Here is a 16,980-nt window from a genome sequence, read left to right as displayed (position 1 = left end):
GCTTTGTGCTGTCCATGGGGAATGTGATGTACGTGTTCCTCTTAGCGCAGAGAGTCTCGACCAACCCCCTTATACAACTGTGCACAGCAAACTGGGAGATGTCCCTGATGTTACCTGCTGCAACCTGGAATGACCCTGTTGCATGAAAGATAAGGGCCACGGTGACCTTGACAGGCACAGGCAGTGTTGTTCGTGGCCTTGCTTTGGGGCTCCAGTTGTGGCTGCAGCAGGTGACATAACTCAGTGAGAGCCTCCTTGGTGAAGCGCAGGTAACTCACACATTGCACCTCGGTGAAGTTGAGGTATGACAGGGGCTCCCAAAGACCTGCTGTGGGTATGACCTCCTGCGCGGCGCCCCCCTCCTCCTCCTCCTCCTCCTCCCCCTTCTCCAATTCATCAGGATGATACCTGTGATGAAAGGATTGGGTAAGCTCGGAGTATATTCCCCGGAGATGAGGAGGTGATCTGATTGAGGTGTTTAAAATAATAATGAGAATTGACAGGGTAGATGTGGAATGATTCTTTCCTCTAGTACAGGAATCCAGAACAAGAGAGACATCATTTTAGAATTCGAGTTAAGCCAGTTGAAAGCAAATGCACAAAAACTTGTTCACATAAAGATTGTGAGAATGTAGAATGTACTTCTCCAGAAGACTATTGAAGGAGAAACAACTGAGGTGTGTAAAAAGGATATTAGACACTTACTTGAGAAATAAAGCTTGTTACAATTTAGGCTTTACCTCAACACTTAACTCATGCTCACAGCAAAAAGGACATTTTCAAGAGCTAGCTTAATTCTCTATTGAACTGAAACTTGCAACCTTACACATGATGTGAATGGCATAGTATGCCATAGAATGAACAATTGCCCTTTTACTCTGATATTTTGCATTGGAGTCTACATAGGCTGCCTTCCAGATTCTCCTTTTCGTTTTGAAAGGTGCTGTGGCTAAAACTAATAGTCAAATGAATTTTCAAATGACTTAATTACACAGAAGCAGAAACACATAGCAGAAAACTAGCAGTACAGTACTAACTTTATACTAGCAGTATAAAGACTTACTCAATATATAAAGGCCCTGAAATTTGATGGGGGTTCAACTGGTTTCCCACCAAATTCTGGTGTGAGACTGGTGGAACCCACTAGGGAAATGGTATAAATGGGAGTTCTGCCAGTCTCCCACTGGAGTTATGGCATGTGACTAGTAGAACTCTTGGAGAATTTCAGGGCCAAACTGTTTCAAAACAATAAAAATCTCTGAATCTTCAGCAGTTGAGCAGAACAAACTAATAAACAACCCAACATACATGGTCAGTCGTAAACCTGCCAAAGCCTGAAACAATTCGCTACTCATAGTGTTTCTCTTCCTCGCCACAAGTTGCTGGATGATTTACACATTAATAACGGAGAGCACCATTAAACTTGCCGTTATTTTGGCAGCAAATTCTGACCCAATTTATTTTGGAATTTCAACTGGATGGTTCTGCCATGAGAGGTAATCGCTGGAGCTTTCAACTTCAGCAGGGTGTAAAGCGAGTGATGTGTGCTCAGCCGCCCATTATACAGCCTGGCCAATTTTCCTTCTCATTGAGATATTGTTGATCCAATTACACCTGTTAAACAACCTGATTGAAGTTGAAAGTTCTGCAGAATGAGACCAGGTTCAAGCACATACCGAGTGTAATGGACTAGAAATACGGAGTAAAACAGTCACACCTGATTTCAGCCCACCTTGTCCTGTCTGATTTTACAATGGGCTTTGTAGCCCTGAACACTTTTGCCTCTGGCTCTTTCATGGTTGCCCCAGAGGACATCAGTAATGTCAGCCAATCTACAGTCGATACAAACAGGTGACAGTCATCCCGTTTGCAAGGGTTGTCAACTTCATTATTTTGGACATTTGGAAAAAGCAGAAGAGAACACTGGGCAGATTGTGCAGGTTGCTGGATTCTCCACAGTCTAGGGTATCATAGATATTATTCTGCATGCTCCTTACCACAATATTGTAGCCTTCATGAATTACAAGTAATTCATAGAATCATAGAATCATAGAAGTTTACAACATGGAAACAGGCCCTTCGGCCCAACATGTCCATGTCGCCCAGTTTATACCACTAAGCTAGTCCCAATTGCCTGCACTTGGCCCATATCCCTCTATACCCATCTTACCCATGTAACTGTCCAAATGCTTTTTAAAAGACAAAATTGTACCCGCCTCCACTACTGCCTCTGGCAGCTCGTTCCAGACACTCACCACCCTTTGAGTGAAAAAATTGCCCCTCTGGAACCTTTTGTATCTCTCCCCTCTCACCTTAAATCTGTGCCCCTCGTTATAGACTCCCCTACCTTTGGGAAAATATTTTGACTATCTACCTTATCTATGCCCCTCATTATTTTATAGACTTCTATAAGATCACCCCTAAACCTCCTACTCTCCAGGGAAAAAAGTCCCAGTCTATCTAACCTCTCCCTATAAGTCAAACCATCAAGTCCCGGTAGCATCCTAGTAAATCTTTTCTGCACTCTTTCTAGTTTAATAATATCCTTTCTATAATAGGGCGACCAGAACTGTACACAGTATTCCAAGTGTGGTCTTGCTAATGTCTTGTACAATTTCAACAAGACATCCCAACTCCTGTATTCAATGTTCTGACCAATGAAACCAAGCATGCCGAATGCCTTCTTCACCACCCTATCCACCTGTGACTCCAGTTTCAAGGACCTATGAACCTGTACTCCTAGATCTCTTTGTTCTATAACTCTCCCCAACGCCCTACCATTAACGGAGTAGGTCCTGGCCCGATTCGATCTACCAAAATGCATCACCTCACATTTATCTAAATTAAACTCCATCTGCCATTCATCGGCCCACTGGCCCAATTTATCAAGATCCCGTTGCAATCCGAGATAACCTTCTTCACTGTCCACAATGCCACCAATCTTGGTGTCATCTGCAAACTTACTAACCATGCCTCCGAAATTCTCATCCAAATCATTAATATAAATAACAAATAACAGCGGACCCAGCACCGATCCCTGAGGCACACCGCTGGTCACAGGCCTCCAGTTTGAAAAACAACCCTCTACAACCACCCTCTGTCTTCTGTCGTCAATCCAATTTTGTATCCAATTGGCTACCTCACCTTGGATCCCGTGAGATTTAACCTTATGTAACAACCTACCCTGCGGTACCTTGTCAAAGGCTTTGCTAAAGTCCATGTAGACCACGTCTACTGCACAGCCCTCATCTATCTTCAAAAAACTCAATCAAATTCGTGAGACATGATTTTCCTCTCACAAAACCATGCTGACTGTTCCTAATCAGTCCCTGCCTCTCCAAATGCCTGTAGATCCTGTCTCTCAGAATACCCTCTAACAACTTACCCACTACAGATGTCAGGCTCACCGGTCTGTAGTTCCCAGGCTTTTCCCTGCCGCCCTTCTTAAACAAAGGCACAACATTTGCTACCCTCCAATCTTCAGGCACCTCACCTGTAGCTGTCGATGATTCAAATATCTCTTGTAAACAATTTTACAACACCAAGTTATAGTCCAACAATTTTATTTTTAATCCCACAAGCTTTCAGAGGCTTCCCCCTTCCTCAGGTGGTGTGAGATTTCCACACCACCTGAGGAAGGAGGAAGCCTCCGAAAGCTTGTGGGATTAAAAATAAAATTGTTGGACTATAACTTGGTGTTGTAAAATTGTTTACAATTGTCAACCCCAGTCCATCACCGGCATCTCCACATCAAATATCTCTGCTAGGGGACCCGCAATTTCCTCCCTAACCTCCCATAACGTCCTGGGATACATTTCATCAGGTCCCGGAGATTTATCTACCTTGATGCGCGTTAAGACGTTCAGCACCTCCCTCTCTGTAATATGTACACTCCTCAAGACATCACTATTTATTTCCCCAAGTTCCCTAACATCCATGCCTTTCTCAACCGTAAATACCGATGTGAAATATTCATTCAGGATCTCACCCATCTCTTGTGGTTCCGCACATAGATGACCTTGTTGATCCTTAAGAGGCCCTACTCTCTCCCTAGTTACTCTTTTGCCCTTTATGTATTTGTAGAAGCTCTTTGGATTCTCCTTTGCCTTATCTGCCAAAGCAATCTCATGTCCCCTTTTTGCCCTCCTGATTTCTCTCTTAACTCTACTCCGGCAATCTCTATACTCTTCAAGGGATCCACTTGATCCCAGCTGCCTATGCATGTCATATGCCTCCTTCTTCTTTTTGACTAGGGCCACAATCTCCCGAGTCATCCAAGGTTCCCTACTTCTACCAGCCTTGCCCTTCACTTTATAAGGAATGTGCTTACCCTGAACCCTGGTTAACACACTTTTGAAAGCCTCCCATTTACCAGACGTCCCTTTGCCTGCCAACAGACTCTCCCAATCAACTTCTGAAAGTTCCTGTCTAATACCATCAAAATTGGCCTTTCCCCAATTTAGAATTTTAACTTTTGGGCCAGACCTATGCTTCTCCATAGCTATCTTAAAACTAATGGAATTATGATCACTGGTCCCAAAGTGATCCCTCACTAACACTTCTGTCACCTTCCCTTCCTTATTTCCCAAGAGGAGGTCAAGTTTTGCCCCCTCTCTAGTCGGGCCATCCACATACTGAATGAGAAATTCCTCCTGAATACACTCAACAAATTTCTCTCCATCCAAGCCTCATCAAAGTGTAACTAATCTGTGATCACCTGTACAGGATTGTGCATGTCACCTCCTTGCTATTTCAAAAGCCGCCGTGATCATTTTGGGGGCGACCTTAACTCTTTGCACTTGGCGGACACTGGGAGGATTAGACAGTTAAAATTGCCCAGGTTATTTACTCACTCTCGAGCCGCCTGCATCCCTGTGACCGTGATTTGTACACAGGCTTCTGTACCTGGGGCCAGGCCACCCACCCAAAACCATCCGGGTCCTTCTTTAAATACGCAGATCGGGGTCCGATGACGTCACCTTTTTTACTTTCCTATGTGGGGTCAGGAGGGCTTATTCTCTTAAAAATTAAGTTAAAAAACTCTTTCTTTTCCTTCTTTATATATTAGTTAATATGGATGTTCTTTCTTTTTATTTCTCCTTCATAATTTTTACTTCTGTATGTACTGTAATTAATACAGTTTTGTATTAATTAGATGACTTCCTGTTTAATATCAGTAAAATCAATCGTCTTATTAGCAAGTTTTGATATCTGTAAGCTTTTTTCATTGTCCCTTGTTGCATTTGACAAGGGTTTACTGTAGTTAAAAGTGTAAACATTCTGTGCTGCCAAATAGATAAAGATTGCCTTCACTTGATTGAATTGCATTGATGTTTCCTTCAGGGATGTTACAAGGGTTCATTGATTCCTAATGGGTAATTAGATATTTAGCTAGCACATACAGACTTAATCATAGTGACGCCAGCATTGACGCCAGGACTTGTGTCATTCTCTTCAGACTACAATCAGGCATCGTGATTTTGAAGCGTCATAAATCTTGTGTGATTTTATTTATAGCTAGCTAACACTCAACAGATAATAACAGTGATCTGTTATTGACTTATAGTAATTCTTCTAATCTTTCTTTAAAACAGAATATTTCCATTTCATGTAAATTAATTTCAATCAGTTTTAGTGTATGTAAAAAGACAACTTTCCAAAATAGCATTTGTCCTTAACTTTTCTTGTGCAAATAATGCAAACAAAAGTCAAAATAATCCTTTTTTATATCTTTTAAGTACAGGAATACATTTTATTGTGTACAATATATTTTAATTACAATAGGTAGTGCTACTTTTTTAATACACCTGTTCGACCCGCAGAGCTGTTCCATAATTTTGTTGACATGAATCATGTTACCTGGGTGTCACTTTTTCCTTGCAGTAGTAGTTCATCCCCAGTAGTTCTTGGTATGCCAGTTCAGAACAGATTGAATTAATTCTTAAGATTAAGAATTCAGGTTAATTTGAGAAAAAAGGTTGATTTTGGGTCCTTAAATAGTGAAATCTAAATGTTGGAATCAAGATACGCAACTAAAGTGATTCATACCCATGCACCTTTATATAAATTAAATCATTTTATAAGGGTATAAGGTGGATTCACCAATGCTAGGGAGGATGGCTAATAGAGGAGGTAATAGCACAGGGTGGGCAGAGAAGCCATTGCTGGAGATGCGTTTGTTATATTCAGATAGGTAGGAGCATAAATACACAAAGGCAGTCCAACCAAGCTGGACAATGGAGGAGAGGCGGTGGAGCAGGATGCCGTGGTCAACCGTATCAACCGTCATAGAGACACGGAGGACAAGGAAGGATAACCCACCACGGAGGATGTCATCCATGATTTTGGCCAGGACCAGTTTCAGTCCTGTAAGAATCGGAAGCCGCACTGGAGAGATTCGAACAGCAAGTTTTTGGTGGGTTGGGCATTGAGCTGGGAGGCAATGACATGTTTGAGGATCTTAAAGAGAAAAGGGAACTCCGAAATGGGGAGGAACTTGGAGACCACAGATAAGTTGAGGTAGGTCAAGATCTACTGAGAGCTCAATATCTCATTTGTCAGTGTACAGCAAATAAGTCAATTAGAATGGAATCATAGAATGGTAACAGCACAGAAGAAGGTCATTCAGCCCGTTGAGCCCATGCCGGCTCTCTGCAAGAGCTGACAAACTGGATTCTTTTACCCTCAGTCTGGTTCAGCAAACACTGAGTCGAATACACCTTTAAAGCTCAACACAATTTTATTAGCTGCAGTGGACTTAGTCTACAGTATCGATTTCAACTCTTGACAGAGTCTTGTCGATCCTCAGAGCAAGGCAAGGTTACATACAAAAGTTCATGCAGTTATACCATTTCAGAGAAGGGAGGGACATGATTAACAAGGGGTTAAAACCAATCATAAGCAGAGCCTGGGCAGACCATGCTAAGTGACAGAATGGCCGACCACTCACAGGTGGTACACGTACGTGCGTACGCCGAGATTTCAACAGGAAAAGGGAGGCATCCTTATCTTAGCTTGGTATGTTTTTCGGCCTTGTCCGGCATAGTGCTACTATTCATTATACAGCTGCATAAAGACCCCCACACCAGACTCCAACCTTATCAGGCCTCCTCCCCTGATGGACACAAAGCAGGCTTTACACATGAAGATCTGATCATGCAGACAGGTGGCTGAAGAGAAGCCCATTGTGCTAATTCTAGCTAGCAAGCAGGCTACTAATTAACCCTCGCCTAACTGCATTGCTACTTCTGCTACTTTGCCACGTTTTCATTAGAGGGGGCACCACGTAGACTTCTGCTACTTTGCCACGTAGGCATTTTCATTAGAGGGGGCACCACGTAGGATTTCTCAGAGCAATCCAGCTATTCCCACTCCCTCGCCCTTTCCCCATAGCCATTCAAATTTTTTCCCCTCAAGTACTTATCCAATTCCCTTTTGAAAGCCACAATTGAATCCACCACCCTTTCATGCAGTGCATTCCAGATCATAACCACTCGCTGCGTAAAAATGTTTTTCCTCATGTCAGCTTTGGTTCATTTGTAAATCGCCTTAAATCTGTATCCTCTGGTTCTTGACCCTTCCGCCAATGGGAACAGTTTCTCTCTAACTCCTCTGTCTAGACCCCTCATGATTTTGTACCTCTCTATCAAATCTCCTCTCAACCTTCTCTGCTCCAAGGAGAACAACCCCAGCTTCTCCAGCCTATCCACATAACTGAAGTCCCTCATCCCTGGAACCATTCTAGTAAATCTTTTCTGCACCCTCTCTAAGGCCTTCTCATCCTTCCTAAAGTGCGGTGCCCAGAATTGGACACAATATTCCAGTTGTGGCCGAACCAGTGTTTTATAAAGGTTCATCATAATCTCCTTGCTTTTGTACTCTATGCCTCTATTTATTTATTATAAATTTCAAAATTTGCAGATGACACAAAACTTGGAAGGTTAGTAAGCAGTGAGGAGGATAGTGATAGACTTCAAGAGGATGTAGACAGGCTGGTGGCATGGGCGGACACGTGGCAGATGAAATTGAACGCAGAAAAATGCGAAGTGATACATTTTGGTAGGCTGAACGAGGAGAGGCAATATAAACAAGAGGGCACAATTCTAAAAGGGGTTACAGAGACATCTGGCGGTATATGTGCACAAATCGTTGAAGGTGGCAGGGCAGGTTGGGAAAGTAGTTAAAAAAGCATACAGGATCCTGGGCTTTATAAATAGAGGCATAGAGTACAAAAGTATGGAAGTCGTGGTGAACCTTTATAAAAAACCGGTTCGGCCACAGCTGGAGTATTCTGTGCACTGCACTTTAGGAAAGATGTGAAGGCCTTAGAAAGGGTACAGAAGAGATTTACAAGAATGATTCCAGGGATGAGGGAGTTTAGTTGCGTGGATAGACTAGAGAAGCTGGGGTTGTTCTCCTTGGAACAGAGAGAATTGCGAGGAGATTTGATAGAGTTATTCAAAATCATGAAGGGTCTAGACAGAGTAGATGGAGAGAAACTGTTCCCATTGGCAGAAGGGTCAAGGACCAGAGGACATAGATTTAAGGTGATTGGCAAAAGAACCAAAGGTGACATGAGGAAAAACGTTTTTACACAGTGAGTAGTTAAGATCTGGAATGCACTGCCTGAGGGGGTGGTGGAGGCAGATTCAATCATGGCCTTCAAAAGGGAACGAGATAAGTACTTGAAAGGAAAAAATTTGCAGGGCTATGCGGAAATGGCGGGGAGTGGGACATGCAGGATTGCTCTTGCATAGAGCTGGCATGGACTTGATGGGCCGAACGGCCTCCTTCCGTGTTGTAACCTTTCTATGATTCTATGATTATAAAGTTCAGGATACCGTATTTTTTTTAGCTGCTTTCTCAACCTGTCCTGCCATCTTCAAAGATTTGTGCACATATATCCCCAGGTCTCTCTTCTTGCACCCCTTTTAGAATTGTACCCTTTAGTTTATATTGCCTCTCCTCGTTCTTTCTACCAAAATGTATCACTTCGCACTTCTCTGCAGTAAATTTCATCTGTCGCATGTCCGCCCATTCCACCGGCCTGGTCCTCTTGAAGTCTATCACTATCCTCCTCATTGTTCACTACACTTCCAAGTTTTGTGTCATCTGCAAATTTTGAAATTGTGCCTGGTACACCCAAGTCGAAGTCATTAATATAGATCAAGAAAAGCAGTGATCCTAAATGTTATGAATGTTTGTGTCAAAGGTTTTCCATCATAGAATATCCATTCAATCTTAGTTTCCAAACTATTGTATTCTTTGGGCCTCGTCGACTTGCATCACTTCATAAGTAACTGGGCTTGTGTCGGATATCAAAGGACTCCACAATTTTGTTTTTATAGTGACATTTCTTTAGTTTCATTTACCATTTAGAAGTTCCTCACCAACAACGTAATGCTACTGATGTTTAAATCATGAAGGAAGATTTCCCCTGTGCTTTATGGTTCTTTATAAACACATTTATGATTTTGCACATGCAAGAAGTCTTCCTCTCCCCCAGGTTTCGTCTTTTTTCTCGTTATACAGAAATGAATAGACAGAAAATCGTGGGAAGCATGCACCCAAATTCCCCATAGATGGTCCCAACTGGTAAGACCGTATGATTTCATAAAATTGGCCCTTAATGTCTTTAAGGTTTAAGTCACTGAAGAACTTAAAAGAGCACTGTTCATAGCAGGACAAGTGTATTTGGCATATTTTACTTCTTATTTTGAAATATATTCTGAATTGTTGGGGGGATTGAATTTCTTCCCATCACGTGTATCTGAGAGAACATAACAAGAACAGCAGAGAACAAGTTAACTTAAGAGATGGAAAATCTTGAAGAGATTGTACCATCATTTGAATAAAGAGAAGTTTGTTTAAAAGTCTTATACTTAGACATGGTGCCAGAGTGTTCCACATTTGCACTTGCCAGCCTACGATTTTCCATCCATTAAAAATGGGTGAGCACAGAAGTGGAAAACCCCTCGATATATAAACAAGAGGTGGATGTGTTCATTGGGTGCCCAAATGGAAAGGTATCCAAAGAAACCTGACATTGGGGTTCCGCAGAGCCCTGAGCAGACTGAAAGGTCTGCGAGGTTCTGGGAGCAGCCCGAAGATCAAAGAACAAAAAGGTACTGGAAGTTTGGGGAGTATTCCAATCACCTGCCGCCTGGCAGATCTTTGAGCTTTGAGGCCTCTGGCTGCTGTTCTCCAATGGCAGCAAGGAGGACCTATGTGGTCGGGGGAGTGGGACTAGCTGGATTGCACTTGCAGAGAGCTGGCATGGGCTCGATGGGGCAAATGGCCTCCTTCTGCACTCCTGACCATAGAATTTTATGATTCTATGGTCAGGAGTGCAGTGTAAGGCTTTGCCAGGGGGCAGGGCAATGCCAGAAATGTGTCTGTCTCATGCAAAACATGGTAGGTTTGAAAATCTAAAGAAACCATGTGTAAGTGTTAAGAGTGTAAGTAAAAGGTGTAAGTGCAGTTAAATTAAAGACAAACTAAAGCCCAGTTGGAAAAATAGAAAAGTCCATCATTATTACACATTAGTACATTGGTGTATTAATCCAAATGTTAGAAAGAGTAGGGGAGAGGGGTGTGTTTATGGATATTGTAGTCATGGTCAGGAACTTGTGTTGTTTTACTACCTATCTCCTAGTAAAGCCCTGTTCTGAAAGTAGCCAGCTGTGAAGTGTTCCAAATTATTGTGTTTAATTCATTTTCACTAATGAATGGATGAATGAGTCAATAATAATCTTTATTTTGTGCGATGAAGATAGAACTTCCCATCTATTAGAGGAAATGATGCAACAAGTTAAATATAAGTAATATTCCTATAATATAATGAGATATAGAACTTTAATGTTTTGCTCGTTAGCTGTAGTGGTGAAATTACTCAGGATATTTGGCTTCAGCCACGTGAAGCTTTGTAAATAACTTTATTGTACACTAAAGCTATATTGCATTTATAGTAAAGCTGTCATTCTGTAGTGATTCAGTGATGTTGTATAAAGTCCATGCACTTTAGCATTGGTTAATATTTACATTGGCTAAATTTTAAAATTATGTTAAGATCTCAGACAGGAGATTGTAGGCAGGCAGGCTTGGTTCTAAAACAACCAGGAGCCACACTACAACCAATTTGTTTGCCACAGCATGAACTTTTACAATTAGATTAACTTTAGTTTTTATTAAAACTAATAAAATAGTAACACTGTCAGAAGCCATCAGGAGTTGTGTTGCTCATCACATCTTGATCAATTATTTATTTACTTACAAGACCTTTACATTAAATATTTATTTACTTACAAGACCTTTACATTAAAGACACCAACACTTTAAATTGTACCTGTTTACCATTCCAACTGTGGACAATGTGAGAATAGCTGAAAGCAACATTGAGGAACTGCAGAAAAAGCAGATTGAACAAAATAAAAATGCAGATATTGATTCAACAAAGATCACCACTTAAGCTTAGGGTTGTAGAAATTCAAGGTAAAACCTGTGAATAGATAAGAAGTTGTCTTGACGGGCAGGAAGCAGCAGGTACTTGTTAGAGAACGGGGGAGAAGTGCCTCAGGGATTTTCATTCAGACCCCTATTGCTTCCAATTTACATTAACTACCTCAGCAACATTTACATTGGCCTTGAGTTTGTGCCGTCGGTTTCTGTTTCTTTACCGGGTCTTCCTGATGGCTGGTCTTAGCAAATCCACCAAGCTTACAATGGGAAACCAGTGCTGCAAGTACCCCTACTAATGTAGGGAATTCCTTATTTTGTGTGATTCTTGGACCCTGGATGAATAGACAAGCAAAGAAAGTCACCCTCACTCACAGTAGTTTCCTTAATCAAAAGTAATTATTTAATGATGTTATCATTCATGTGAGCATTCATGAAGCAAAATCAAACCATACAAATAACTTTCCTTTATAAAATCCCGCTACACACTACATAATAACATTGCGAATTATTAAATGACTTAACAATTCATATACACATCAGGCAAATCATTAATACATATATAACCTTTAAACCAAGGAATTTGCTCATCGGGCCCAAAGGTTGATCAGCTCTTCAGAACTCGAGGTCCTCTTCTGCGTTCCTTGTGACTGTCGGGTGGAGAAGAGTAGGGAAGAGGAGAGAGAGCCTTCTTCTCTCAAAGTCTTCTTTATATATTGTTTTTTTTACCAATAGGACGTAGGATTGGGGAGGGTCATTCTTTTGCTCCAATCTCTCCCTGTTGCTATGCCGCAATCATTAATATACTTCAATGATTGACAGTTCAGGCTTTGATCATGTGACTCGAGACCCTTTGATGTAGAAAAAACTGTGTGTTCGAATGATGGGTTGTGAAAGGTCCTCACATTTCTATACCCAGACATTCTTAATGATCCTTATGTCTCCAATTTTGATTGCTTCAGTGGCGTCAAATCCATTCCTTATACCATTTAACCAAATGTTGGGTGCAACACTGTTTGATGTTTTACATCCCAGTTCTTTTGAACAGATTTCCAGATAGGAATGAGAGGCCCCTGCTTTTTTTTCACACCTATCATTGCTTTCCTGATCCGAAGCCTTTGATGTATGTCCTTGTTGCCTTTTTTTTACATTACCCCCTGCTGCATTGAAAAGCTTGTGCTTCCAAAAGCCTATGTGTTTTGAAAGCCTGATAACGCTTTAAGCTCAATATTATCCATCCACCTTATTTATTTAATAATCTAGATATCTATCCACAGTACAATCAATGTCTTTGATCCCGAAACTCACACTTCTCCAATGCCATCATCGTCAGTGAGGGAAAAACAGGATTTGTGAGAACACAGTTTACCACATTACAGTGTTTGCAGGTTTTCAAATGTCTTTGTTTAAAAGGGGTACAGTTAACCTTTTCCTTCAAATATCTTTTGTTAAAGGGGTTTTGAACCCCACACTAAGGTCAATAAAGAAACAGCTTTGTATTCAGAAGCTCAATGCAAACTGATGAGGTTTGCAGGTGATACCAAACTAGAAGGCATAATTGGATCTGAGGAGGCAGCTTAGAAATTACAAAATGAGTTAGACAAAATATTTAAGTGAATTGAACAGTGGGAGATGAAAGTTAATACAGGCAAGTATAAATTACTGGAACATAAGACGGAAAAATGAGAGGCATGAGTCCTCTATGAGTGTGGTGAAATGGCCAAGGAGAAAGTTTAAAGAGATCTGGGAGTCTTGTTAGTTTGGCACCCAACACATCCAATCACTGTGGTTAACAAAACAAATAGGATGCCAAAAGGAATGAATATAAGTCACATGAAGCTACCTAAGTTATACAGTGCTCTGATTGGACCACACCCGAGGGGACTATGCCCATTTCTGGTCACCAAGACAAAAAGAGATAGTCAAACCACAAGTCTGAGTAATGAGGAAAGGCTGGATAAACATGAGATTTTCAGCCTTGAAAAGACAGGTGGCTTCTTACTTCTTTATGCTGGATATTCTCCTTGGATTAGCATCATCTACCACTCTTCTAAGTGAAGCTTGTGCTTTCCCTACAAAACAGATTGTGTCTGTTCACTATCTAAGCAAATGAATAAGACTCAAGTCGCCACTGCATTCCAGCTTACTGCAATATATCATATGCTGCCACATTGATCTCCTCGACTTTGAAAGATGGAAGAAAATAGACTCTATCAGATTGTGGTTCAGGCTATAAACCAACAGACAAATTTATTTAACAATGAACAGTACTCAGTACAAACAGTATATTTAAAGTAATTATAAGGATTACTATTCTCCTCAAAAATGTCAAAACAAAGACACTTCTCCTGTATTAATGCTCAACATAAAATTGATCCTTGAAACATGGTCGCTCATTTCTTGCATGATGAAATACTACCATAGAGCTTCTAATTGTCTTTGTAACCCTGACACCCTCACACTATCTGCTGCTTGGGAGAAAGTCAATCTCAGATATACTATTTACACTCCTTTGAAGATACTCCAAAACAAAGGATATTAAAAATGTATCTATCATAACCACATTAGATGGTCATCCATTCCTCTGTTCTGAACTACATTAGATGTTTGTCCCAACCTCTTTGAATGATCTACAATTACTGGAAATTAACACTTGGTCCAGCCAGCTACCAGAGACATTACTGGAAAGAATGACACCAAGGACTCTACATTCCACAGATATTAGCATATTAAAACGTTTTTGTTTGACAGAAACAAACTGCAGATGTTGTGGGGAAATTGCTGGAGTCTATAATTAAGGATATGGTGACTGAACACCTCGAGAATTTTCAGTTAATCAGGGAGAGCCAGCATGGATTTGTGAAAGGTAGGCCGTGCCTGACAAACCTGATTGAATTTTTTGAAGAGGTGACTAAAGTAGTGGACAGGGGAATGTCAATGGATGTTATTTATATGGACTTCCAGAAGGCATTTGATAAGGTCCCACATAAGAGACTGTTAGCCATGTTAGAAGCCCATGGAATCGAGGGAAAAGTACGGGCTTGGTTAGGAAATTGGCTGAGTGAAAGGTGACAGAGAGTAGGGATAATGGTAAGTATTCACATTGGCAGGATGTGACTAGTGGAGTCCCGCAGGGATCTGTCTTGGGGTCTCAATATTCACAATATTTATTAACGACTTAGATGAAGGCATAGAAAGTCTCATATCTAAGCTTGCCGATGACACAAAGATTGGTGGCATTGTAAGCAGTGTAGAAGAAAACATAAAATTACAAAGGGATATTGATAGATTAGGTGAATGGGCAAAACTGTGGCAGATGGAATTCATTGTAGACAAATGTGAGGTCATCCACTTTGGATCAAAAAAGGATAGAACAGGGTACTTTCTAAATGGTAAAAAGTTAAAAACAGTGGATGTCCAAAGGGACTTAGGGGTTCAGGTACATAGATCATTGAAGTGTCATGAACAGGTGCAGAAAATAATCAAGAAAGCAAATGGAATGCTGGCCTTTATATCTAGAGGACTGGAGTACAAGGGGGCAGAAGTTATGCTGCAGCTATACAAAACCCTGGTTAGACCGCACCTGGAGTACTGTGAGCAGTTCTGGGCACCGCACCTTCGGAAGGACATATTGGCCTTGGAGGGAGTGCAGCGTAGGTTTACTAGAATGATACCCGGACTTTAAGGGTTAAGTTACGAGGCGAGATTACACAAATTGGGGTTGCATTCTCTAGAATTTAGAAGGTTAAGGGATGATCTGATCAAAGTTTATAAGATATTAAGGGGAACGGATAGGGTGGATAGAGAGAAACTATTTCTGCTGGTTGGGGATTTTAGGAGTAGGGGGCACAGTCTAAAAATTCGAGCCAGACCTTTCAGGAGTGAGATTAGAAAACATTTCTACACACAAAGGGTGGTAGAAGTTTGAAACTCTCTTCCGCAAACGGCAATTGATACTAGCTCAATTGCTAAATTTAAATCTGAGATAGATAGCTTTTTGGCAACCAAAGATATTAAGGGATATGGGCCAAAGGCAGGTATATGGAGTTAGATCACAGATCAGCCATGATCTTATCAAATGGCGGAGCAGGCACGAGGGGCTGAATGGCCTACTCCTGTTCCTATGTTCCTATGCATATTAATGCATTTGGCATACTAAACCACAATGTATATTCTCTGTGAACTGCACAAACAGCTAGCATGACTGGTTTTAACTCCAGTAATGAGTACATTACTGAGTACACTGAAATCACAACATTATTTTTCGAACAATATAGTACAGCAATGAGCTAGTGTTCCAACACACTGGGCTGGAAATTGCTTAAAAAAGAACGGTGAGCTCAACAGCGCTCACCTTTGTTAGTGACGAAATCAAGGAGCAAGTTCTGGAGTTCGCAAATCCGGGAACTTGCTCCTTCTGGTTTGCCGGTGATATGACAGCTTTGTATTAAAGGGATATCGCAAGTTGCAATTAGTAGAATCAACGGACCAGCGCCAACTTGCTGTTCTGCCCAGCTAGAAACTAATTAATATCACCACAAAACAGGTACGCTTAAAAATACCAGGTCTAAACTAAGTTTTAACAGCCCGGTAAGTCTTAATGACTGCCAAACAACTAAAAAGTAACTTTTAAAAACGTGGAGTCTCATTACTCCTTATTTTAATAGCTTTTGGTCATTAAAAAAAAATTAAATTTAAAAATCAAATTTTTAAAAACTTTTTTCTTCTGTCTCTTTTATTTAATTTGATTATTTCTTACTCTCTTTCTTTTCGCTGCCTATAACTGTTTTTACAAATGATTTTAGTGTTGTACTTTTCACTTTCTGGATTTTACGTTCCAGCTTGCAAAAATGTCAAAAATGCTGCAATCTGATTGATCAGCAAGGGAGTCAAAGGATATGGGGAAAGGACAGGAAAGTGGAGTTGAGGTAAAAACCAGATCAGCCTTGATCTCAGTAAATGGCGGAGCAGGCTCGAGGGGCCAAATGGCCTACTCCTGCTCCTATCTCTTATGGTCTTATGGTTGAGGGGAGAGCGTGCTCCTCTCACTTCTCCCATGGGTCCTAGCTTTGCTGCAGCTAACGCTGAGCTCTTCTCCACTTCCTATTAGAGGAAGTGCCCGCAGTAAAGACTGCGGTAAGTTAGTGGGTTGGTATAAATCTATGGAGCGGCGAGCAATGTTGGTTTGCCACTCGGAGCGATTTCTGGGATGTGTCGCAGTGTGGTAGAACCTGCATTTGTGCACCTGTAGTTTGTGACATATTTAGTACTTTATGTCATCTACAAGAGCAGGCACTGAGCATAGTCCTGCTTTCTCACAGGGAAGGAAAGTCAGAGGCAACTCCTAATTGCCACATCTAAAGCACATAGGACTAACTGTCTTCCCTCTATTTCACATCTGGGGAGATCTTGGGAGACCTGATGAAACAGGAAGAAATTCAAATGCCTAAAAATTGAACTAATGGAATTAATAAGTTTTTAGCTTTAAATTGGAAGCGTAGTGAACAGTGAGGAGGATAGTGATAG

The 16,980-nt window shown here is 41.2% G+C and overlaps 1 protein-coding gene across 1 annotated transcript in view; it reads left to right on the top strand.

Annotated features, from left to right (window-relative positions):
• Positions 1 to 16,980, top strand: part of kl (klotho) — a 68,318-nt gene that overhangs the window by 9,548 nt on the left and 41,790 nt on the right. The window lies entirely within an intron of this gene.

Source organism: Heptranchias perlo, chromosome 6, assembly GCF_035084215.1.
Source record: "Heptranchias perlo isolate sHepPer1 chromosome 6, sHepPer1.hap1, whole genome shotgun sequence".
In the NCBI taxonomy this organism is placed as follows: domain Eukaryota; kingdom Metazoa; phylum Chordata; class Chondrichthyes; order Hexanchiformes; family Hexanchidae; genus Heptranchias; species Heptranchias perlo.
Note: the sequence above shows the minus strand (reverse complement) of the source record. Positions and strands in the feature narration are given on the sequence as shown.